At 52.3% G+C, this 23608-nt stretch overlaps 1 protein-coding gene and 1 long non-coding RNA gene across 5 annotated transcripts in view; one reads left to right on the top strand and one right to left on the bottom strand.

Moving 5' to 3' along the window:
- TSPAN14 (tetraspanin 14) overlaps positions 1-23608 on the bottom strand; it is a 55183-nt gene that overhangs the window by 29029 nt on the left and 2546 nt on the right. The window contains exon 2 of one of the 4 annotated variants that reach the window (XM_038534485.1): positions 16495-16668. The exons of 1 other annotated variant lie outside the window; for it this stretch is intronic. The gene's annotated coding sequence lies outside the window, so the exon portion shown is untranslated. Of the gene's footprint in view, positions 1-10421; positions 10542-16494; positions 16678-23608 lie in introns of those variants that run through there. 2 more of the 4 variants (XM_038534488.1, XM_038534487.1) reach the window with 2 other exon arrangements.
- On the top strand, positions 19185-23495 carry LOC111095515. Its single transcript, XR_005358052.1, has 3 exons — positions 19185-19802; positions 22150-22252; positions 22359-23495. It is a non-coding gene; the product is annotated as an uncharacterized LOC111095515 (long non-coding RNA).

Here is a 23608-nt window from a genome sequence, read left to right as displayed (position 1 = left end):
TGGCCAGAAATGGCCTAGAAGGAAACACAATGCTCTAAATGGTGGAAACCCTGTTAGGGGCAAAACAGGCTGCTCCTTGGAATCATCCGGCACGACTCTTCACGGTCCCTAGAGAGGCCCAGGTGGGTGGCCGTACCCCCATGGAACTGGCCCCCCGACACGGGGGAGAGCTGCTCAGGCGCGGGCCTGCAGGTCAGGAGTCGAGGGAGGGCGCCCTGGACAGCTTCAGGCCACCGTGGTGAGGCTCTGGCTCTCAGGGCCCTGAAGCACTACACACAGCCCGACTCCCCCAGGAGACCCACTGATCAGCGCCCGTCTGTCTGTCTGTCTTCCGCAGCATTGGCACCCTCACCCCTGCCCCGGCTTGGGGCCTGTGGGAAAGGACCACCCTGAGGTGATACGGGAACTCTCCCCGTAGAGACCCCTGTTCTCCAGCTCTGGCCTATTAACGGTGGAGAACACAGGCCGCAGGGACTTCATGGCCTGCAGGCTCTGGAGAGGGATCTCTCCTCCCTCACCATAGGTTTCACCCTCTTTCATGTGGTCCCGAAGGCCTCACCCCACAGACACACACAACCGCCCAGGAAAATCTCTGCTTTCATAGACGTCGGGCTCCAAACCCACACCCAGAGAATCTCAACAACTGGGACATAAACTCCCAGCCCTTATTTCCTGGAAACTGAGCCATCTGGAACAATGCTAGCCAGGTCCACACCGGGAAGGACTAGAAACACCCACATCATCCACGTACCACACTCCGACGCATCCCCTAAACACCTGCCAGGCCCATCCCAGAGCATTCACACCGGGCATCACACCATTTCTGTTGAACCAAGATAATTCTAGGAGGCCTGGGGGTGGGGATGTCCCAATGACACTATTTCCCCACCCAACTCACAAATGAGGAAACCGGGGAGGGGAAGCAGTTCAGTCTTTCTTCACCCACTTGTTTAGTCCTCCCCATGGGACGATAAGGCACTGAACTAACCACGAGGTGGGGAGAGTCACCCCACTTCCCTGCCCCTACGGAACCTAGGGAGCAGGAAGGAAAAAGCTGCCTCGGGCTCTTGCACAGCTCTCTACTCTGCTGGCCAGGGGGTGGAGAAGCAGATCCTAAACTGCAATGTCACCAAAAGATCCTGTCTCCATAGGGGCACATCCCAGAGTATAAACTGAAGGAGGCAAGGGGAAGGTCTGTTTAAACCCCAGGCTGCGCCACATCCTCCCACACAGGGCCCTTTGGGTGGAGCCTCAGTTGGAGAAGGCCAGTGCTGAGCTCTAGAGGTCTGGCTCAGCAGCTTCACCGCCTCAATGAAGGAAAAAGAACGCACAGGTACACCTGAGGTGCCAACCTGAGAGTTACCCACAAAGAACCCCAAGGTGGACAAACGCACTGGGGCGGCAACTAGAACCCAGATCTGACTCAACATTCAGCAGAAATGACTCCAAAGTGACTGTGTCCCTGACAGCTCACCGTATCTCCTAAACCAAGTTACATCAGAGGAAAGCAGAACTTAGATCCCCAGCAACAAATTCAATTCAAACCAAGGCCATTTAGGGGCACCTGCTGGCTCAGTCAGTAGAGCATACAACTTTTGATCTTGGGGTTGTAGGTTTGAGCTCCACGCTGGGTGTAGAAATTATTAAAAATACCATCTTTTAAAAAACAAACAAACAAAAAAAAACAATCAAGGCCATTAACCTTAAAATACACACACACACACGCAAAGAATCTTATTTTAGCAAAATAACAAAATATCCTAAAAGATGAATCAACTTTTCACAAATACTAATTATCACTGCAACAGAGAAGACTCTCCAAAAGCTATTCTGTAGCTTTTGTATTATGTAGAAATACACAGAAAACCACCATCAGAAAAATTTAATTCCAAGCCCTCAAACTGTCTCCGTTCCAGAACTTATTAAAACAGAATAAAGCGTTTACATGGCAAATAGGAGGCATGTTGTTTGTCAAAACATCAACTTCTCGAAACAAGGGGGAAGGTTAGAATCCTTTAACAGTGCTGAGAGAGCTGGCTAGCAGTCTGGGAGCTAACTAATAAGCCAAAATAAATCTAAATATTTAAGGTTGCAAGCACACACACACAACACAGCATTTCAGGACATCACCTTCACTTTTGAGCCAACAGGAAAAAATAAAAGTATTAAAATACCAATATGAAACAGTGTTCATATTCCCATACAATTAAAGGTAGCATTATCTTAAAGGGAACACCAATGATGTCTTCAGCAGCTGCAGCGATTATGACGAAGGGTAAAAATCTACAATATATAAAAATCCATACTTAAAAGACTCCCAGCATTAGACACGAGGGCAAAGGATATGGACATTATATGAAATGGAAGGACAATATAACCAATACACGGCAAAATAACCAACACATCCCCAGAAGTGAAACCTAAAAACAATCCAGAGACCCTACTTCATGTTACACTTTCCAACAAAATCACCATCCTACTACTGACAAGCCCATGGTGAGGATGGGCAAGTTCGTACCAGGTTGCTGGGATGCAGAGTAAACTGCTACTACCTTTGGGTAAGTGATATGGTCACCATATTCAAAACCAAAAAACGAAAAAGTCACACCCTTAATCCAATAAAGTCATGACTAAGAATTTGCCTCCAGAAAATAAACCAACAGCGGAAAAAAAGAATACGCATTAAGTATGAAATCTGAACATCATGGTTTGCAATTATGGAACAATTTGTAACCATGCGGTTGAAGGCCAAAATGGAATATAAAAGTATGGAAATGGTTGCACGGCGCGGTGGACTTCTAAGTGGTTCTGGAAAAACATCTCCAGTGTTGTACTTACCATGACCACCTCTGCAATGCAAACTGGCCATTGCTGGGGAGAGGGTGTGTCAATCTCAGAGGTTACTGGCCCCCCAACGTGATCACCTCTACTGGCATTATAGACAGGGCTGGTCTACCTTGGGATTATTTCAACCTGTACGATTCCTTCCTTCTCCCTCTCCCTGTTTATTTATTTTTAAAGATTTTATTTATTGGAGAGAGAGAGTGTGTGTGCACGTGGCAAGGGGAGCACAAGGAGGGAATCCTCAAGCAGACTCCCAGCTGAGCACAGAGTCCAACTGAGGGCTCGATGGATCCCAGGAGACCCTGAGGCCATGACCTGAGCTGAAACCAAGAGCCGGACACTTAACCAAATGAGCCACCCGGGCGTCCTAGCTCCCTGTTTATTTTTAATTAAAAAAAAAAAAAAGCACATGCTCAACTGTAAAATAGTTGGAACAGTTCAGAAGTATAAGAAGTGAACTGGCAGTGAGAAACCACTGAACACTGGTTTTCACATTTTCACCGTGACCCACAGTACGAAACACACTAACAAAATCAAGCCAGCGCCCACATACTCGCAGGTGCAACTGAGCCTCATGAAACAACACCTCCTCTTATGGTGTGTCATGCATTCTAGATTTGCTGTTTCAATTTTTTTTTCAAGATCATGCCTGAACTTCCTTTAAGAAACAATTACTGTAAAAGTTTTTTGAGAGAAAGAACAGGGCAGCCCGGGTGGCTCAGTGGTTTAGCGCTGCCTTCAGCCCAGGATCCAGTCCGACGTTGGGATCCCTGCATGGAGCCTGCTTCTCCCTCTGCCTGTGTCTCTGCCTCTCTCTCCCTCTGTCTCTCTCATGAATAAATAAATTTAAAAATCTTTAAAACAAAAAAACAAAAAACAGAACCTAAGCCAGGCCTCCCTTCACCTTTCCAGGGGACCCTTTCAATTGTTAGCTGGTCTTGATATTTATACCCCATAGAATGGCTCTTAGAAATTTCTGTATACAATAAATAGGCCTGTGTTACTATTCCTTGGCTTTCCAGGTCTAGGTACTACCTACCTACTTCCTACCCTGGAAGGAAATGAGGGGACTCTTTTTACTCCCCCAGAAACCACTTGGCCCCCAGGCCCCTTTACTCTTCTCCTTTCCTGTACCTCCACCCCAATTAAACTCTGGCCATGGCTAGAGTGATTTTCACAGTTAACATTATTATGACCACTTCTGCCATCAAAGTGAACCATATAAACCATAATTACTTTTCCTGCACAACTTCTTGTTCTCTGGAGTTAATAATTCTCTTATTTTTCTGTTTGATTTCCTCTAAACTTCTCAATATTCAACCCCAAATTCAATGCCAGTTGTCCAAGTCTCCTCTCAGTAAGTTCATTCACACTAGATGTTCTATTTCTGTTTCTTCTTCCAGAAGAACACTTCCCTGGAGCCTATGGAGTTCGATCTGGACTGGTGCACAGAAGTCCCCTTACCTCAATTCGGGATACAGCCCGTGAAAGATCCAGTCTTTGCTCCCCTTGGTGAAGAAACGTTTCAGCGCAAAAGGCACAGTATGCCTGAAAACAGCTTTAGTCTATCTTCATTCCTGAACAGAAGTTTGTGTACAGAACTGGAAATCAATTTCATGGAGAATGACAGGAGTGTCACTCTACCTTCTTCTATATTCCAGCGTACCGAGAAGCTGTGAAACCACTTGGATTTCTGATCCGCATGTTTGATGTGTTTCTCTCGATAAAGCTGTAGGGTCATCCCTTTCTCCCCAGCACACTGAAACTTCAGGGTACTGGTCTGGGTTCATCTTTGTCCACTTGGCTCAGCATCTGATGAGCCCTTCCAATATGGAAACCAGTATCCTTTTAGGCAAAATTTTTTTTGATCATTTTTCTCACTGAATTTCTCTCTTTCTGCAACTCCTATTAGGTAATGGGAACCCTGCCTCATCCTTCTGCTCTATTATTCATCTTATCTTTTTTTTTTTTATCTGTTTCCTAGAAGACTAGTTCCTTGAATCTTACCTTCTAATCAGTCTGATACTCTTGTCCTGCCCTTATCTTTTAAACTTTTAATCATTTTGGTTTCAAAATATCCTTTTTTATAGGGCCCTGTTCTTATTTCATGGATAGGAGATTTCTCTTATCTCTGGGAAAAGGTCTAATTTTTTTCAAAATGTTCTTTCTAAATAGGATGTTTCTCTCAAGTTACTTTCTTTGTTCTCTGTTTTGCTTCCTTTCACGTTAGGCATCTTCTTCAGATGTTGGTATTTCTCATAACGAAATAATTGTCATGAGGAAGGGTAAATGCCTAAAAACTAGCTAGAAGCCTTGAGTTCTGGGGCAGGTGAGTTTCTGTGTAGGCTGATCCAGAATTTGCTGGGAAATCCTTGTTGTTGGCTTCACTAATTCTTTCCTCTTAGGCCACTCAGGTTCCCTCAATGAGGACTCTCCTCCCTGGAAGCCAAATGGAAGTAGAAGGCTGGGATGTGGTCTTCCATATGCACCTCCAGAAATCCCTAGAGTTTCATAGGTCCCTGGTGTTTCCTTCTAAAGAATAAATCTCCAATGTCCAGCAAAGGGGAGAGGGTGTCACCAAGCATCACGGAGGAAAGAAAGTAAACCAAGTATCTAACCATGTCAGCTACTTTCCACTAATTCTTACATTTGGCCATGTCGGCTGCTTCTCTGAACCCCAAACCCAAAATAACAATGTGGTGACACCAACTTCCATATTTTAAACTGGGTCACTCATCCATCTATTCCTGGCTGGCAAATTTTTTCTTGTCATTTCTTCTCCCATTCCTCCTGTCCTTGTAGACAGATTCCTTTTTAAAAATTCCCTTTACCTTGGGGCACCTAGGTGGCTCAGTCGGTTAAGCGCCCTGGGCTTCAGGTCGTGATCTCAGGGTCTTGGGACTGAACCCCACGGTCGGGCTCCCTGCTCAGAGAGGAGTTTGCTTGAGGATTTTCTCTGTCCCTCTGCTCCTTACCCTGCCCACTGGCTCTCTCTTTTTCTCTCTCTCGAATAAATAAATAAAGCTTCAAAAATAAATAAATAAAAAGTCTCTTTAACTTTTGTGGAGTTCTATAATAAAGTTAAGTTAGGTGTGTCCCAATCCACCCATTTACACCCAGATCTCTAGGAAGACTGCAAAATACTTTTAGTTGCCATCTTTTTACTGAGCAAAGTGAAAAACCAGGAAGCGTAATTTATCACCATATAAAAGAAAGGGAAAAAAAAAACAAAAAACAAAAAACTTGCAGATGTAATTAAGATAACTGATCAATCAACCTTAAAACTGTGAAATTATCCAAGTGGGTCCCATGTAATTTATGCGAGCCCTTAGAAGCAGAGCTTCCCACCAGCTGAGGGCAGAAGTAGAGAGGTTCCAAGCAGGAGAAGGATGCAGTGCCCTGTTGCTGGATCCCAGATCCAGGAGCCACGTGTGGAGCAGGAGTTAAGGGTAGCCTTGGCTGACAGTCAGCAAGGAAGCAGGACCTCAAACCTGCAACAGTCAGGACCTGAATGCTGCCAACTACCAGCATGAACTTGGAAGTAGATCAGTCCCAGAGCATCCAGAAAGGAACGCAACCCTGCCAGCACCCAGGTGTGGGCCACGCAGAACCCTAAGCAGACGTCCCAGCTGAACTATGCTCTACCCAGCAGCACTGTCCACCTGTAACCTGAGCTGGGACCCCCACCCCCCACAGTACCCTTGCTGTCTCCTCTCTCACTCACTCTCCAGTCAGCCATTCACCAAGGCTCGACCTTTCCACATGGCTTGCAAGGCCCCAGCATCAGCATCTGGCCTAATCAAGGCCCATCCCAGGAAAGGGAAGCCGGATTCCAAGGGAGCTGGGGGTCCTGCTGCACTTCCAGGTAACACAGCTTAAGCCCTGGACATCCCTACCACCCAAGACGAGATGGGATGCCCGGGGGGCTCAGCGGTTGAGCACCTGCCTTCAGCTCAGGGCGTGATCCTGGGGTCCCGGGATCACACATCGGGGAACCCGCTTCTCCCTCTGCCTCTCTCTCTCTGGGTCTCTCATGAATAAATAAATAAAATCTTTTAAAAGAGAGAGAGAGGGATCCCTGGGTGGCGCAGAGGTTTAGCGCCTGCCTTTGGCCCAGGGCGCGATCCTGGAGACCCGGGATCGAGTCCCACGTCAGGCTCCCGGTGCATGGAGCCTGCTTCTCCCTCTGCCTGTGTCTCTGCCTCTCTCTCTCTCACTGTGTGCCTATCATAAAAAAAATAAAATAAAAAAATAAAAAATAAAAAAAATAAAAGAGAGAGAGAAAAGAGAGTCCTCAGGGCTCACTGGGTGCTGGGGAACATTCTCAGGCCAAAGAAAGAGGCAGGCCTCAGGCGACAAGTCTAGGAAGGGATGGGTAACTATGGAATGGGAATAGGTTCCAGTGAGAGAGAGGGTCACAAAGGCAGGCCAGAGTGGGCTGGCTCATTGCCCACAAGAGTGAGGTGGCCTCAGCCCCAAGGCACAGCCACCCACAATGAGAAGGACTCAGATCCACAAGTTCTCAACTGCTCTCTGAGTCATGCTCAGAGTCAGAAGCCCCATCTATGCCCTGCTCTAGCCCTTTCCCCTGAGGGCCCAACTCCTCATGGCCAGGGTCTGCCAGAAACAGTGTGAACTGACATGGTGGCAGCAGCCACGCAGAGGTATCCAGAAGTTTGATTCTTCCTCAGGGCAAGACACTATAAAGCTACACGAGGATGAAGGTGGCACCCTCCCTTAACACGGGGTCACAAGCACCCTGCTGGTACACAGGTGTGGGAAAAGGAAGGTTCCCAGTGTTCAGAGACTGGAGGCCCAAGGGATGGCCTCCATGTGGATGTCCAGGAAAAGCCCAGGCCACCAGCTCCAAGCCCCAGCACACTCCCCCATGAGCCTGGGGTTCTAACACTTGGTTTCCTGTATGAAACCCTGAACTTTAGCAAACACAGCATTAGGAGTTTCCACCACCAAAACCCACAACCCAAAACCTGCTGAGTCTAAGGCGCACCAAGGGGCCTCCTTGTCGATCCGGTGAGAGGTGAGACCTTTGTCTACCTTAGTGCTGTCACCAGGAAAGAAGCAGAGGGAGGGAGAGAAGTGGGTCGGAGGAGGGAAGCGGAGAGCCAAGGGCTCAGCGGGAGCCATGCTGGGCCTGGAATGGAGGTCACTTCATCCAGTGATTTTCAAACTTACTATTTTTATTACTTTGTAAGCTATAGGAGTTTTTGTTCAAAGAAATTCTGACCCAGAAACCCAGCACGAAGACAGACAGAGCAGGTCACTCATCTCAGGAGTCTGGGAGGAAAAGGGGAGGCTCCGTGAGGCACACACTTGAAAATGAGGGGTCTGGCCCAGAGGATCCCAAATTCCAAAGAACATGAGAATCACTCAAGGAGTGCTTGCCAAACTGCACACGGAGAGACTAGTCCAATAGAACTGTGACAGACCTGGAAATTCATGTTTTTAAGAGCTGTCCTTCACAGCAGTCAGTGTGAAGGGACCCTTGCTGGCCAAATCTGGAAGAATCTGAGCATCAGAATAATCAATTATAGTAAGTGGATTTTTAACTCACTGAGTAAAATAAGAATCAGCGAGTCCACTTTGATATACATAAATACGTGGATACATAAACGGAGAAGAGAAAGTTCTTTACAGCAGAATGCCAAATGATGAATGTAGAAAGGAATTCATGGAAATAAAATATCACTGTTCGACAACCAGGACAGAAAGAAATTGTCCAGAATCTTCTGTCAAGAATCATCAGTGGGGGATCCCTGGGTGGCTCAGTGGTTTGGCGCCTGCCTTTGGCCCAGGGTATGGTCCTGGAGTCCCAGGATCGAGTCCCACATTGGGCTCCCTGCATGGAGCCTGCTTCTCCTTCTGCCTGTGTCTCTGTCTCTCTCTCTCTCTCTCTCTCTGTGTCTCTCATGAATAAATAAATAAATCTTAAAAAAAAAAAAAAAAGAATCATCAGTGTTTGGGTCCGTTGGTTCTGTTTGGGTCCGTTACAGCTGCTACAAAAAAAGTGGCACAGAGTGGGTAGCTCATAAAGAAGGGAAATTTCCTTCTCACAGTTCTGGATCCAAGATCCAGAAGGATCCTTGGATCCAAGGTCCAAGATCAAGGCCCCAGTATGGTTGAGCAAGCCTTCTTCCAGGCTCCAAGCTGGGACCTTCGGCTGGGCCCCCACCTGGAGGAAGAAGCAAGGGAGCTCTGTGGCGTTTCTCTGAAGGGTGCTAATCCTATCCACCAGGGCTCTTCCCTCATGACCTAAGTCACCGGGCTTAGGTCATGATTTCAACATGTGAATCTGGGAGACACCTTCAAACAGGAACAGGTTCTAAAAACAAGTTGATGAAAGTTTGATGAGAAACAGCATGTTTATGTCGTCTCAGAGTATCTCCCCATAGGACACTTATTAATTACAGAGAACATAAAAGTAACTCAGCAGGGGAGAGACCCAGCAGAGCCCACCTTATTAACTAAGTCATCACGGTTTCCATCACCCGTAATGAGGCAAGCCAACGTGGGTCCCTCCAAGAGAGGACACATTTCTGTGGTATCCCTGATGAAAGCACAGAACATGAATCTAATCCGAAGGAAAAATCTAAGAAATTCCAATTAAGGGAGTTTTTTTTTTTAAAGATTTTATTTATTTATTCATGAGAGACACAGAGAGAGAGAGAGAGAGAGAGAGAGAGGCAGAGACACAGGCAGAGGGAGAAGCAGGCTCCGTGCAGGGAGCCCGACATGGGACTCGATCCAGGATCAGGCCCTGGGCCGAAGGCAGGCAGTAAACCGCTAAGTCACCGGGTCTGCCCTGATTAAGAGAGATTCTACAAAATAAGTAGCCTCAAATCAAAATGTACAGCTTGTGGCCATTTTCCTTAAACAAAGAAACAAACACCAACAAACAGAACTACAACCTTAGGTCAAACAACCAGCCTGGGGCCCCGGGAGAGATCCTGAGGATGAGTCATCCCACAGCTCACCGGGCAGCATCCAGATGTGCAGGCCCACCCAGGTGAGGCAGGGCTTAGTCACCCACAGCTGCTGCCCCCCAACTTCTCAGAAAGCTGGGAAAGGAGGCCCCGCACCTCCCTGTCTTCCCAGCTGCCGTCCCCTCTGCGGTGGCAGGTGAAGCTGTGGGCTGGCCAGACGCCGGGGAGCCCCCGCTGCCTTGGGGCCTGGCGCCCCGATCAGCCCTAAGTTCTTGAAACGTCTGCCCCCAGAAGCGGGTAGTACACACAACGTGGAGCATCTGGACCCCGTTCACAGTGACATCTCCAACGTGGGCAAGACCCCAGGAGGCCAACACGCTGCGAGGTGCAGACCTCGGGAGGCTCGGGGTGCACCCCAGGCCCCCCTGAAATCTCAACTAAGGGCCCGGCGCAGGGCTCCCTAGGCTGGCGTAGGTGTGCCAAGGAATCCTCCAGTGTGCAAACCCGCTAGGCCAGTCCCTCCCAGTGCAAAGGCTTTTGTTGTGGGAGACAAACACCCCAGACTTGATTCTACATGTCTGGGCACCTGCTGTGTGCAAGGCACCCAGAATGAGGCTGGGGAGACCGAGAACTCACCCTGACACCCGGGCCTGACTCAGGGGCCTGGGGCCACACCACCCTCCGTGAATCCCGGAGTCTTGAAGGTGCTGGAGGGCAGGAGCCCGCAGGAAGGAAGGAGGAGGAGGCGGGAAGCTGGTCAGGAAATGCTCTACAGCAATGATGGATTAAAGGTGAACGAGGTGAGAGCTCCGCCTCCAGACAGCTGCCAACTTGCCCTGACATGGGGACACCACACTGCAGCTCAGCAGAGTACCCCCCAACTGTCCCACCCACAGCACCCCACCCGGGGGGTGCCCCAGCTCAGGGCCAGGCCTTGTGGATGAGACACTGGGCGCGGCTGCCCCCGCAGAGCTGCCCCCGCTGGGGCCCCAACAGCACACGTTCCGGGTGATGAGGGGGCCCACGCGTGGGGAGAAGTCAGCTCTGCTCCAGTGACTGCGTCTTGGCCACCCCTTCCGGGGAGGGTTGGGCCTGCCCAGATCTGCAGTGTGCTCTCTGCAGGAGTTTGCCCTGCGCGCGCCCGGCTCACCCCCGACACACAAAACTATGTAAGAGACTTAGAATTACACACACTGCCTCCCTTTCCTCCCACTTTCCATGCCTGAAATGCCTGAAGATTGTGGTTCCAAAATATCAAAAATCTCTGTACCCAAAATTGCACAGTCTGCTAACGGTAATACTGTGTTTTGAGACAACCAACCCACTTCACTCCAGGGACAGCACTGGGAGCACCCCGGAATCCTGCTCGGGTCCGCAGCCCTCTGAGGCCCGAGGCCAGGGCAGGGCCTGGCTTCTGGCTTCCTCCCAGCAATGCAAACAGCCCGGGGTGGGGGCGGGGGGGAGGTTCACAGGGCAAAGAAAACAAAACAAACTTCCCAAACAAGCTAAGAAAAATGAAGCCTGCTAGGAAAAAAATAAAGAAAACTTCGTGCCCCAAAAACACAAAGAGAAAAGGAATGGGGGGGGGTAGTTTTTTTTTAATGCAAATCAATGGTGGGACACTGCTGGAAAAGGCTGAGAGGGGTCAGATTAGCAGCTCAGTCCCTAAGCAGAGTCCCAGAAGGCCAGCCTCCCCCCCGCCCCCCGCCCGTGGCTGTGCAGGGAGCCCTGTCTCCTCCAGCCTGCAGACTGGCGCCCCCAAACCCCCCCAGAACGAGGTGGGCAGGCGATCCTAGTGCTATCAAGGGAGACCTCAAACTTTGTTCTGCTACAAAAATAAACGTGTGGTCCTTTCTGAACTATTCATTTGAACTTCAACATACACCATAACCTCCTTCTAGAGAATGTTTTGTGTTTCTATTGAAAAAACAACATTTACAACCTGATTCTGATCCTGTCGTCCAGCTGGGACAGATGGGGCGGGGCGAGTGGCACCAGATGGCTGAGGGAGGCTCCCTGCCACCCTTCACAAAGGAGGGCTCCGATTACCCCCTCTTATCCCCTCGGCTCCGTGCCCCAAGGATGACCTCGCCAGCAGGCTTGGAGGAGGTGCCCGCAGCTGCCGGCAGAGGGGCTTCCTGGGGGCCCCCCCCCGGGGGTCCCCCTCCCCGCACCCAGGGATAGCTGCTGGAAACCGCACAGCCCAGTCGGCAGGGCCAGCAGGGCCGGCAGGGCCGTCAGGGCTGCCAGACCTGTGTGAAGTCGACGACTTTCAGGAGGGCAAGAGGGCGCGGTCTGCAAAACCACAAAACAGACTGAGGAAGGTGCTAGAGCAACAGGCAGGCAACAGGCAGGCGCAGCCTAACTCAGGTGCCTGAGCCAGGGCTTCTCAAACTTGAAGTGTATGCAGATCACCTGGGAATTTTGTGAAAATGTCAAAGCAGCTCAAAAGCTGCTCACGCAACTCCCAGGTGTTGCCCAGGACAGGCCTGTGGCCAGTGCTCTGAAGGGAGAGGACCTGAGAGAAAAGCGACAAGCCTTAGGACAAGTCCTGGGAGGAAAGTCCACCCACCCTGGTTGCGATTAGATTTCCGGGTGCGTAATCCGCTTTCCTGGAGTAGTTTGGGACTTTGGTATTTTAATGCATCCCACTGGATCCTTACAGGTTATTTTTATTCCCATTTCACAGCTGTGGAGGCTAATGTAACCCAGTGACTAGAGAAGCTGGACTCCCTGCCTCTTGGGCATCTTCCAAGAAGGCCTCCCGTGACGTCTGGCAGGAACACACTGCCTAGAGCAGTGACACGGAGGCTGATCCTGGCGAGGCAGACAATGGGAGGAAAGCCACTGGGGCCGCTAGGCCCAGGAGGCCCAGGGGATGAAGGCTGGGTGGGGAAAGGCAGATAAAGGGCCAGAAACCAATCCTGAAGGGGCACCAGCGAAAGAGACAGTTCTGGCTTCTGGGATCTACAACTTTTATCTTAGAGATAAAAGTTAAACCTAGCCCCCCCCACAGGAAGAAGAGAGGGAATATTTATTTATGTACAGAGGGTATCTTTCTGTCAATGTTTCTGTTTTTCCTTAAAACAGCCTGGCCTCACTTTAAGGGAAGGTAAAATGCAGAGCTTTTGCTTTCTTCCCCTGAGTCCACCATTCAAAAAGGGAATGCGGGCCTTGGGGACTCACTCGGCCACACCCAGCCCTTGAGAACTGACAGTACAGGTTAGGCCTTGGGGTGGGTGGGCTTCTATATAAAAAAACAGACATCGGCGGAGGCTGACCATCACCACCACCCCTCAAGAACCTAAGAAATGCCTTCCGTTAATCCCATCTGATAAACTTTCTTCCCCCAAGAGATCCTGAATTAGCAAGAGGGGCTGTCAAGGTAGTGACCAATCACTTTGGAATTAGAAATCAAAGAACTCAGAGTCATAGCTAAAAAATTTCGGCAGTTCATCTGTGCAACCAACCCTTGCATTTTCCGAGACCGGAGCCCATGGAAAAACTGCCAAGGTCACCCGGAGCGAGCAAGTGGCAGAGCTGTCTTTCCCCAGCCTTGCACCTCCATGAGCTTTTTCCAGAGCACCTGCTGCTGCAGTCATGACCTTTCCCAACCCCTCTGCGTCCAACTACCATCAAGGCAGCACCGGCGTTTTAATGCATCTAAAAGGAAACTTAGCTCTTTTTGCTGCGTCTTGTACAGCATGTGCCGAAATGACAAACACTCCAAACTGCAACCCTGTCCAGGGCTGGAACTCACTCCCTAATTTGTGAGACCTGGCTAATGAGGAGGGGAGCAGGATCTGCAACCCCCAAATCTGCCTCTCTGGCATAAGGATTATCTTGATCTCATTATTTTTAAAAAAAAAACAGCAAGCAGGGGAAAAGCTCTGAAAACCACGTAGAAGTTACTGAAGGGAAATTTACATTTACAAGGTAAGTCTCCACTTGAAAGGGTGTCTCCTCTCAGCACCAGGAAGAGGAGGGTGACACTAAATCACAAGAAACTCTTATCGGGAGACAAAGCCCAACTTAAATCTGCATAACAATCTTATCCTGTTTCCAGGTCTTCTCTCCCAGCCCCAATCATCTTTCTTGTGTCAGTAGCTGGAGAACATATTTAAGGTGACGGCTTGGGCCATTTTCAGGGAGTTCCTCAAGTTCTCCTGGATCGCTCTCACGGAAGCAGGTGTACCTGTTACTCAACTTCTGTTTTTCTCCTGCTCATCTATCTCTTATTACAGGAGCTCTCAGTCAAGAACCAAGAAGGGCAGAGGGAAAATTCTTTTTCCTCCCCTGCAACGAGCCAGGCTGATTTCAAAGATGGCTAGGTTTTGGACGGGTAAGATAAAATTCTAAACACAAGAAAAATAGTGCAAATTACTCGTTCTCATGCAAAACAACTCTACTTCAGAGGCAGGTGACTGTTCAGAGTCTGGCTGCGGTTTAGAAAGCAAAGCAAGAGACTTCTGGCTTGGGGTGGGCACAACTCCAGAAAAAGGTGCCAGGGAGTAGCCCTCAGCATTGCCTGCAACCCCCCATGTGGGTGAAATCGCCCCCCCCCCCAGGAGGGAGCTCTTGTTACGCCCACCAAAACCTGAGGGAGGTGAGACACAGGCGGACATGAAGGGGCAGCTGGGAGAACAATCCCCACAACCAAACAGAGACCAAAAAAAAAAAAGAAACTTTCTCAACCACCTGTGCCACTAACTGCCAGGAGCTCTTCCTCCCAGGACTTGATCATGGACTCCACGGAGGAGGGGGGCCAGAGCCAAGGAAGACCACACTGGTTGCCTGGGAGGAGCTTTTCCTGTCAAAGACCAGGAGGCCTGTGCTCCCGAGGTGCTGTGTGTTTTTCTCGCCCTCTCATCTTTCTCACCCCCTCAGTGGCCACTAACAGGTGGGATCTCTCCAGGCCCCCACTGTACAAGTCACCAAGATTCTGATCCAGTAAGGAGGGGTGACCTCTAATCAAACAGATCTTGACACTCCTGGGGGAATGGGGGTACAGCTGGGAGAACCGAGTACAGCCAGGGGACCGCCTATCTTTGCCTCAGTGGGAAGATTCCTGTCCTGGGGGCTTCCACTGGTGCTGCACACCTGCCTCCTGCCTGCTGCCCCCCAGCCTGCCCCCCCCCCAGCCTGCTGACTTCCCACCCTGGGGCAGCCCGGGGGGCTCAGCGGTTTAGCGCAGCCTTGGGCCCAGGGCCTGATCCTGGAGACCCGGGATGGAGTCCTACGTCGGGCTCCCTGCATGGAGCCTGCTTCTCCCTATGTCTCTGTGTGTGTGTGTCTCATGAATAAATAAATAAAATCTTAAAAAAAAAACCCACCCTGCTGCCCCCCAGCCTGCCTCCCCCTGCCTGCTGCCCCCCACCCTGCTGCCTGCTGCCCCCCACCCTGCTGCCTGCTCCCACCCCCCTGCCTGCTGCCCCCCACCCCCGCCTGCCGCCCGCCCGCCGCCGCCGCCGCCGAAGGTTCCAGAGCGCGGACGCGGCAGAACAAAGGAAAATGGCCGTGGCTCAAGCGGCGTGGAGTCTCCGGGCAGAGACCGGGCCGCGCCAGGCGCAGGGCCAGCGGGGCCTGGGGCCGACGGCTCCTGGCGCACCTGGCGCACCTGGCGCACCTGGGCCCGGGCGCCGGCGCAGGAGAGCTCCGGCAGGGGCGGGGGCGCTGGCTCTCGGCTCTCCGCTCCCCGCCCGGCTGCTCAGAACTCTGGCGGGAGACCTGACCTGGCTGACCTGGCGTGACCACCCCGTCGGGGGGGGGGGGGGGGGGGGAGGCAACCAGCGGGGGGGGGCCAGCGACAACAGCAGCCGGGCCGCCCCCCGCCCCCCTCCCTGCCCCGCGCAAAGAACCCACAATGGGAGGCAGCAGGAAACCAGGGCGGCCTGTGAATAGCCCCACTGTCACTCCCCAGGCCCCACCCCCTCGGCCCTACAGGTCAGCCCCCGCGGCCACCAGGCCACAATGGGAACCTCTGTACTGGCAGCCCCAAGCCCCAGGCAGCAGCGCCCTGGGCACGGCCGCTCTGGACTTCCCCGGGGGGCAGCCAGTGATGGCCACGGTGGGAGAGAGGGGGCAGGGCACCGGCAGCAAACCCTCTCCGTCAGGGTCGCAGCAGCCCCCTTTCCTCTGCCTGAAAATCTCCCCACTGGCCCTGCCACCGACGGAATGACTGTGGTCACTTCAGAGGCACACAGTGGCCACGGGGATGGGGAAACGGATGGAGGGCTCCCAGAAGTCCCAAGAGGATGCCAGGCCATGGCTCCCACAAGCACCCTCTCTCATTCCTCCCTCCCTCCTCCCAGCCCAACCCTGGAGGAAGAACTCAGCTGCCTTCACCCCCCACCCCCACCCCGCTTCTGCTCTGAAAGGAAGCCGTCTGAGAAAACCCATCTATTATTTACACCAGGTGCCTTCCACACTGGCTTTTTAAAATCACAGGGTGGCAATCAGACACAAAGTGGCCTAAAGTGCAGAACAGGCAAGAGACGGGGAGGGGCGCGGGGGGCATCCCAGAAACAACAAAGGCTCTGGTGAAGCCAGGACAGGAGGCCTGACTCTCACACCAACCCCTGAAACCGAAGGAGGAAGTGGATGCGAGAGCCCCTCCTGGCTTCTCAGCCAAGACTCCCAGGTCAAACCCCTACCCAAGTCCAGCACAAACCCACATCTGCAAAGCCTCTCCTCCCTCCCCAGACCTTACCTGGCTCCGGCTGCCTCCTCTTACACACTTTTGGGTATGCACAGGGCCCAGCCAAAAGCTGCAAACAACAGGTGCTCTGCGGAGACAGGCTAACCTGAGCTGAACCAAAACCAGACCGTGTTGGGAACCAGGCCACCAGCACCCCACAGTGTGCCCTCCAGCTCCGGGCTCTGCCTGCAGAAATAAATACAAGATCCCTCAGAAAAAAAGCTTGGAAACTTTCCTTCTCCCTCTTGGAATCAAAACAACGTGCCTCTCTTCTCGTTAAGCACTCAATGCCGGGACTCCTCTTCCAGCCGTCTACTACAGACCTGTGAGCATGTGCGAGGCACTCCTGCAGCTTGGCTTCCAGAGACAGAATTGGTACTGAAAGCAACCTCAACGTCCATCAATAGGAGGCTGACAAAGTGAATCACGGTTTACCACGCAGCAAAAGAACATGTTACAGGAGAGTGGACTGTACTGGGCTGACATGGAGCAATCCCAAGATAAGCTTTAGGGTAAAAATCACTAAGTACAGAACAGAGTAATTAGTATACTAGCAAGGGGATAAACAAGAGGAGACGCTTGACTAGGCAAGCCAGCAGCTGGTGATGGAGGCCTCAGGGGAGCAGAACTGAAGGGGTCAGGCATGGAAATGCTAATTTTCACTGTGTATCTTTATGTGGCGGGTTTTTTTTTTTATCATGTATACATTTTTTAATTAAAAAAGTCAAACCTAAATTGACATTTAAAATCCCTCACGTTTGTGACTGTAAGCCAAAACAAAATAAAACAAAACAAAACACACCTGTAGCTCTCCGCCTGCAGCTTCTGGTATCTCCCCAGAACAGAGGACGGGGGAGAAGTGGGGGGAGGAGGGGGAAGGGGTGCCAGCCTCTGTCATCAAGAAAAGAGGACCAACTCAGAGAGGTCCCTGCTCACAACTCCTCCCTGGGTCCCAAAATAGAAGTTTTCCCAGGAAGACCAAGAGCAGATTCTGCCAAAGGCGGAAAAGACACTTGAAGGAGGGCCCCTGGGGGCAGGTCTCCTCTCTGGGGAGACTGGAAGACCCCAAGCTTCAGGCAATGTGCGCATGTGGGGCTGAGCCTCAGGCATCCCAGGCCTCAGACACGGACCCTTCTCAGGGCCCTCCCCAGCCGCTGGTGAGGCTCAAGATCCTAGTGGTAAGAACCCATCCCAATTTTAGCAGCTAAAGAAAGCTATTTCAACAGATTTCTAGGCCTGGCCCAACTCCAAGTACAGGCTAAAAACAGTTTCTCCAAAATCCCAGCTCAAAACCCTGATCCCTTAGCCACTAAACCCCATGCATATACCTTTCGGGAAATGGGAACTGCAAAATGGAGTCAGCGAGATGGGTCTGTATATTTATTTCTTACTAAAGGGATACACACATGTTGTTTAAAAGCCTCCCTTAACTGCATGTCAATACTCTGCACTCAGAAGCACTGATGTATTTCCTCCAAGTGATTTTACCCTTAAGGAACAATATAATAACCATCCCAGTCTCTCCTGCTTCTGAAGGGTATGACACAATGCCTAGTACCACCACGATTGGCCAGGCTGTTTGGGTGAGACCATTTGGAAGGCAGGGAGTGGCTCGTGAATGGAGCTCTTCCTCCAGAGCGGAACTAGGCCCCCACTTAGTGCCACCACCCCCAGGCCGCCACCGCAAAGATCTAATGACCTCAAGCTCACAGGCTGCCCAGGCCTCAGAGAAAGAAGGCTGCAAAGGGGCGAAGTGTATGTTTGGCTCCCCCGTTCCAGAAAATGCTCTCTGATGGCTGCTCAATGTTCAACTAGTAGCCCCCCAATTAAAGAGCACAAATGAGATTTCACAACAAGCAGAATCAGGCTGGCACTGGGAGCCGTCAAACCTCAGCTGCCAGGAAACAAGTCCCTGCCCCTCTCAGCGAGCCCTCCGCAACCCCTCAGCAGCTCTTGCCCTGAATACTAGAACCCTCCATCAGACCAAGCCCAGCCCCTCTCCAGGCATCTTCCTGCGTGAGTGGGCCAGGCCCCCACCCCTAAGTAAGCACTGATCCTCAACACACCCAGTCCTGTGGCACCTCAACTGGCACCTGCCCCACTACGTCATCTGTCTGCCCTCACCCAGAGGGGCCCTGAGCCACCCCGGCACCTGGGTACATGCCACTCCCTCCTCCTTGCCCCCTGGGAATGAAAACCCCGCCACTACCACCACCTGACTCCCTTGTCAACATGCCCCCTCCAAATGTGTCCACGTTTACACCGTTGCTTGTATTTCACGGAAAACACCTAGGACTCAGGAGACTATGAGGGTACAGGGCCAGCTTCTGGCCTGGAGCCTTCAGGAGTGAGGATGGCCCCCAAACCACAGCCAACAGGTGCTCTTCAGACCCCCTTCTTTCTCACAGTAGCAGGTGGCCTCCTTCCTAAGCAGCTGGCTGCTGAGGCAGGAGCTGTCCCAGGAGCAGAAGATACACCAAACCAGATCATCAGTGTGGGGCCTGACCAGGTTGAGAGGAGGGACAGAGAGAAAACAAGGAGTAGCACAGCAGCATGAGTGGTTGGCTGGAAACAGGGATGGGAAGGGCGGGGAAGGGGGAGGAGCTGCGGGGCTCCCACCAGAAGGCCCTGGAGTACACAGTTCCCCCCACACCCCCCACACACAGCACCTCCCTGGGTCCCACTCAGACAAATGAGGCAGCTCAATCCCTAGGAGGAGGGTGAGCCACAAAGTTGTCAGACTGGTTGGCCCAGGATGGAGAGAACAGGAAATACAGGGTACAGAGGCCAAAGAACAAGGGCCAGACAGGGAGGGTCGTCCAGCCCTAAAGGGCTGCTGTCTGGCACCCCGACAACTTTGGCAACAGGAGCCAGTGGCAGGGTGGGCGGTGGGGGGCGCTGCAGGGAACCCAGGCCCCGGGCTTCGCTGTTTCGCGGGTGCTGAGGGGTGATCCAGCAGCCGAGAGTAAGGAGCCGGGAGATGCTAAAGAGGAGGACTCAGGTTTCTGGAAACAAGGAGAGCCACCACTCCTGAGGAACAAGAGTGGACAGTGAGGAGCTCAGGGCAGCGCGAGGACCAGGAGCAAGCCTCGGAACCCTGACAGACGGGCTCTCCTCGACCAGACTTAGCCAGGCTCTCTGGAGCCCTCCGCGAGGCCAGGCCTGACCCAGGGCTGCCATCTCCGTCCTCGCACAGGCCAGCTGCCGCGAGACTCCTGCTGAGTCTGTTCAGCCCAGAAGCCCTCACCCTCCATGCCTGAGCACCTCAGCTTCTAAGAACCCCGGGGTAACAGCGGATCACCCTAGCCTGCCTTCCTGAGGTCAGTCATCGAAGGATCACCCTACCCTCTCCGAGACGCCCCATCCGCCAACCCCCTCCACTCTGCCCCTTGGCTATTAATCTCCGCTTTTCCAGGCTGTATTTGAGGTGGAGCCCAATCTCTCTTCCCCGCTGCAAAACCCCAAGCAGAAGTCCTCCTCTCTCTTGCAGTAGTCCTACATCAAGTCCGCTTTGCTGTCTTAACAAGTGTCAGAGTAATGCTCTTTAGCAACATGGAGCTCCAAGCCTTCGGGGACCCAAAAAGGTGGGACCCACCTGGCCTGGGGCTGGGGCTGGCCTTCCACACCAAGGCCCAGGGACAGACCCATCGGCCTGAAATAAGACCGCCAATGTGCAGGCGGGCCAGGCAGGAGGGAGGTCTCTTCATGGCAAAAGCCACTCCATGAGCAACCAGAGCCTGTCTCCAGAGCAGTTGGTGACAGCAGCCGGGAGGCACAGATGGAGGATCACGACGTTCCTGCTGCTGAAGGTCACACGGTGGCGTGAACTGCTGCAGTGGGTGTGTGGGGCCCAGTCACCCCTCCCCGGGAGGCCCACATCTGAGCACGAGGTGGCTCTTTTCCTTAATGCCACCTTCTGATAAGCCAGGCTTTTCTCGGGTGGCCCAGAGGGCTGGCTTCTGAGACTGTGAGCATGAAACCCTGCCTTGGGCTATGTGTCCTGGGAGATAGATGCTCCAGCTCTCGGCCCTCCCAGGCTCACGGCTCAGACCTCTGGATGTAGATGATGAAACCGATTCAGGGGACACTCGTTTCATTCCAGCAGCTGCTAGGGACTCTCTCCTGGGTGTCAGGACTAGGAATTCCTCAAAGCCTCTCTTTTAAAAGCTCTCTGGGCCCTGCAGATAGCTTGGCACAGGCCCCAGCAGCTGGTACACGTAGTCAGGGAAAACCCAGAAAGGTCATCAGACCTCTTCTCAGCTCAAGCCCTGCCCAGCCCCTTGTCTTGGCCTGCGTCTCCCCAAGTCTTAACCCCCAGGAAAGCCTAGCCTTAGCTCTCCCAAATCCCAGGGAACACACAGTCTCCGAGAGCACCAGGAACTCACCTCTCACCCACGATCCCAGAGGCCACTTTAGAGCCAACTGCCGCGGCTCGCAGCCACATGGCGCCCGCTGACAGAGCCCAACAAGAGCGGGGCCGGTCCCTCCAGTTATCCAGCTGATGGACACCAGGACTCGAAACCTTCTCCCTGGCTGCTCAGCAAGGGAAGCAGAACAGACCCCAAGAAGTGAAGGGTTTAACCCCACCCTGCCCAGGCCCACTGCAGCTCGGCTGACCAGGCCTCCAAGAGAGAAACCACAGCACAACAGAGCCCGGCCCAGCCCTACCCAACTCCACCAAGCCCAAGAGTAGAGGAAGTGGGGTTCCCAGAATCAGCTCCAGTGAACACTCTGCCGAGAGCTGTCACTGTGACAGCAGCAGCCCCCAACCAGAGCGTCGGGCCTCACTAATCCTGGGGCTCAGGTCCTGCTTCTCAGACCTGAGGTTAGTGTACGGGAGCTTCCCAGTAACCCCACGAGAGACAGAAAGGGCAGACTCTTCTCTCATTACAGAGGAGAAAATCATACGGGGGAGGGAGGATTAAAGACAGATACTCTAAGTCACTCAGCTAGAAAGCAGATACAACCTGAAAGCTGGCCTCCCCACTGTCTACCCTACAAGCCAGACAATGTTATTCGTCTTCGTGCTTGACTGGCAGAGGCACTGAACACTTCCCACCACCAGCCAGGGCCTGTGCTATTCCAACACAGGCACCTGCCCTTGTCTGAACCAAAAAATATGCTCTTAGGTAGAAAATGGATGTAGAGACATCATGAATACCCCACACTGATTCGGAGAGGACACTGCTGTAACGGAAGAGAAGACAAACCAGGAACACTGGCATCCACCTAGGCCAAATAGTACCCTGGGAACTCTGCTGAGCAGCCAAGAGTGCAACCACTGCCGTAAACCCCCGTGACCTCGCCCTCTATTCCAGGTGGGAAAGCAGAGAGGCCCCGGAAAAGGAGGAGTTAGGAGTAAGGACAGGAAGTGAACCCAATACAGAAGAATCTGGGGTCTCACCACCTCCACCTCCAGTGCTTCCTGGCCCTGCTGGAAGTCACCAGAGACCATGCAGGTGACAAAGCACAAAAGCAAGGTCCATAGTGTGGCTAGCTCTTTAACACCCCGCAAGGGTGACTCGAGTGGGAAACTGCAATTAACAGAGAGGTTCTGACCCCTTCGCTAGGCCAGAGAACCATCCGAGCCCCACACTCAATCAAACTTGCTCTCCGTATGTTTCCATCTTTTAGTGCCCTTGTTACCTTTCCTTTCCATGCCAGCAGGCCTACAAGCTCAGCCCCAAGGTCTCAGAAATGGAAGAGGAAGAGCAAGACCTACCTGTTACTGCTTCTAGAAAAGGTGGCTGCCCCTACCAGCCACACACAGGTAAAGCATGGGGATGTCCAAAATCTTCAGGGCTGGGGTGCCAGGGCTGTGATGGGGAGCGGAAGCCCACTTCCCTTCCCACGGGCATTAACATCCCTCTTTAAAGGCCACCAGGACCCAGCAACAGAAATCCAGGGTCATCATCCCAGTGCACAGCCCTCAGCACGGGGCTAGGAGCTGAACGTGTGCTTGGGGGGAATCCACGGCCTGGGACTCACCACGAGTCCTTGGGCCCATGAACAAATAAATGAATGAGCAAAAGAAGACCCAAGGAACTCCCATAACTTGCCCAGGGTCGGAAAGCAGGCTGCCTCCACAGACTACCTGGTATCACCCTGACGCGCACTCTCGTTCACCCCACCGTGGCACCTCAATTCACCTTCTGCCTCAACTGTGTTTCTTTAATTTATGATCAACGTTTCCAGTGACACTCCAACCCAGGCCTCGAGAACAAGTCCCAGAGGAGGACACAAGGGCAGGCAGATGGGAGGCATTCCAGTGCTGTTCACCAAATGTCCCCAGTCCTCTTCCTCGCCCCACACTGTACGTATAACTAGGGCCACATGGCTGCTTCGGCCAGCAAAATGCCGCTTCTGGGCGGAAGCCTTAAGAACCAGGGGGAGACTGATCACATTCTCTGTCCCTCCATCCAAGTGTCCAGGAATATTCCAATTAATCGGTAGGGGTTCACAGTGAGAACAACAGAAAGATATGCAATGGATCGGGTGTGAGCAGTAAATAAACCTCCGAGATTTGGGGACTGTCACCACAGCAGACCCTGATCTATCTAGACAGACAGAGGCCGTGACTCACTCCCCAATCTTCTCTACACGGCAGTGCTGGGCTTCCCATTCCCAGGCCCATAGGAGACAAAATCGATGTCAACAATTATGCAACAGGGGTCAAGGGTGACTGCTAGGTGCCCAGACAGACGAGACGCTTTCAGAAGCAGGGGATAAAAGGATCCTGCGCTGCAGCACCTACCAGTTCCGCTGTGGACTGGCCATGGGCAGCACACTGACCACCTTTCGATTAGAAATGACGAGAGCTGCTACCATGGAGACCTTGAGCAAGTCACTCTGTGACCTCTCTAGAACAGTGTCCTCCTCCATCATATGGGACATAAATGTTATCTATCATACTGTGTCGGTTCAAAGGTTAAGTGAGTTAATGCGAGTGAAGCTTCTAGGATGGCACTTGGTGTACGCGTCCATGAAGAGCAAGTCTCAATAAACTCTTTGTTACCATATATATATATATATATATGATTTTACTTACTTATTTGAGAGAGAGAGAACATGAGGGGAGGGGAGGAGGCAGAAGGAGAGGGAGAAGCAGACTCCCCACTGAGCAGGG

Source organism: Canis lupus, chromosome 4 (assembly GCF_011100685.1).
Source record: "Canis lupus familiaris isolate Mischka breed German Shepherd chromosome 4, alternate assembly UU_Cfam_GSD_1.0, whole genome shotgun sequence".
In the NCBI taxonomy this organism is placed as follows: domain Eukaryota; kingdom Metazoa; phylum Chordata; class Mammalia; order Carnivora; family Canidae; genus Canis; species Canis lupus.
Note: the sequence above shows the minus strand (reverse complement) of the source record. Positions and strands in the feature narration are given on the sequence as shown.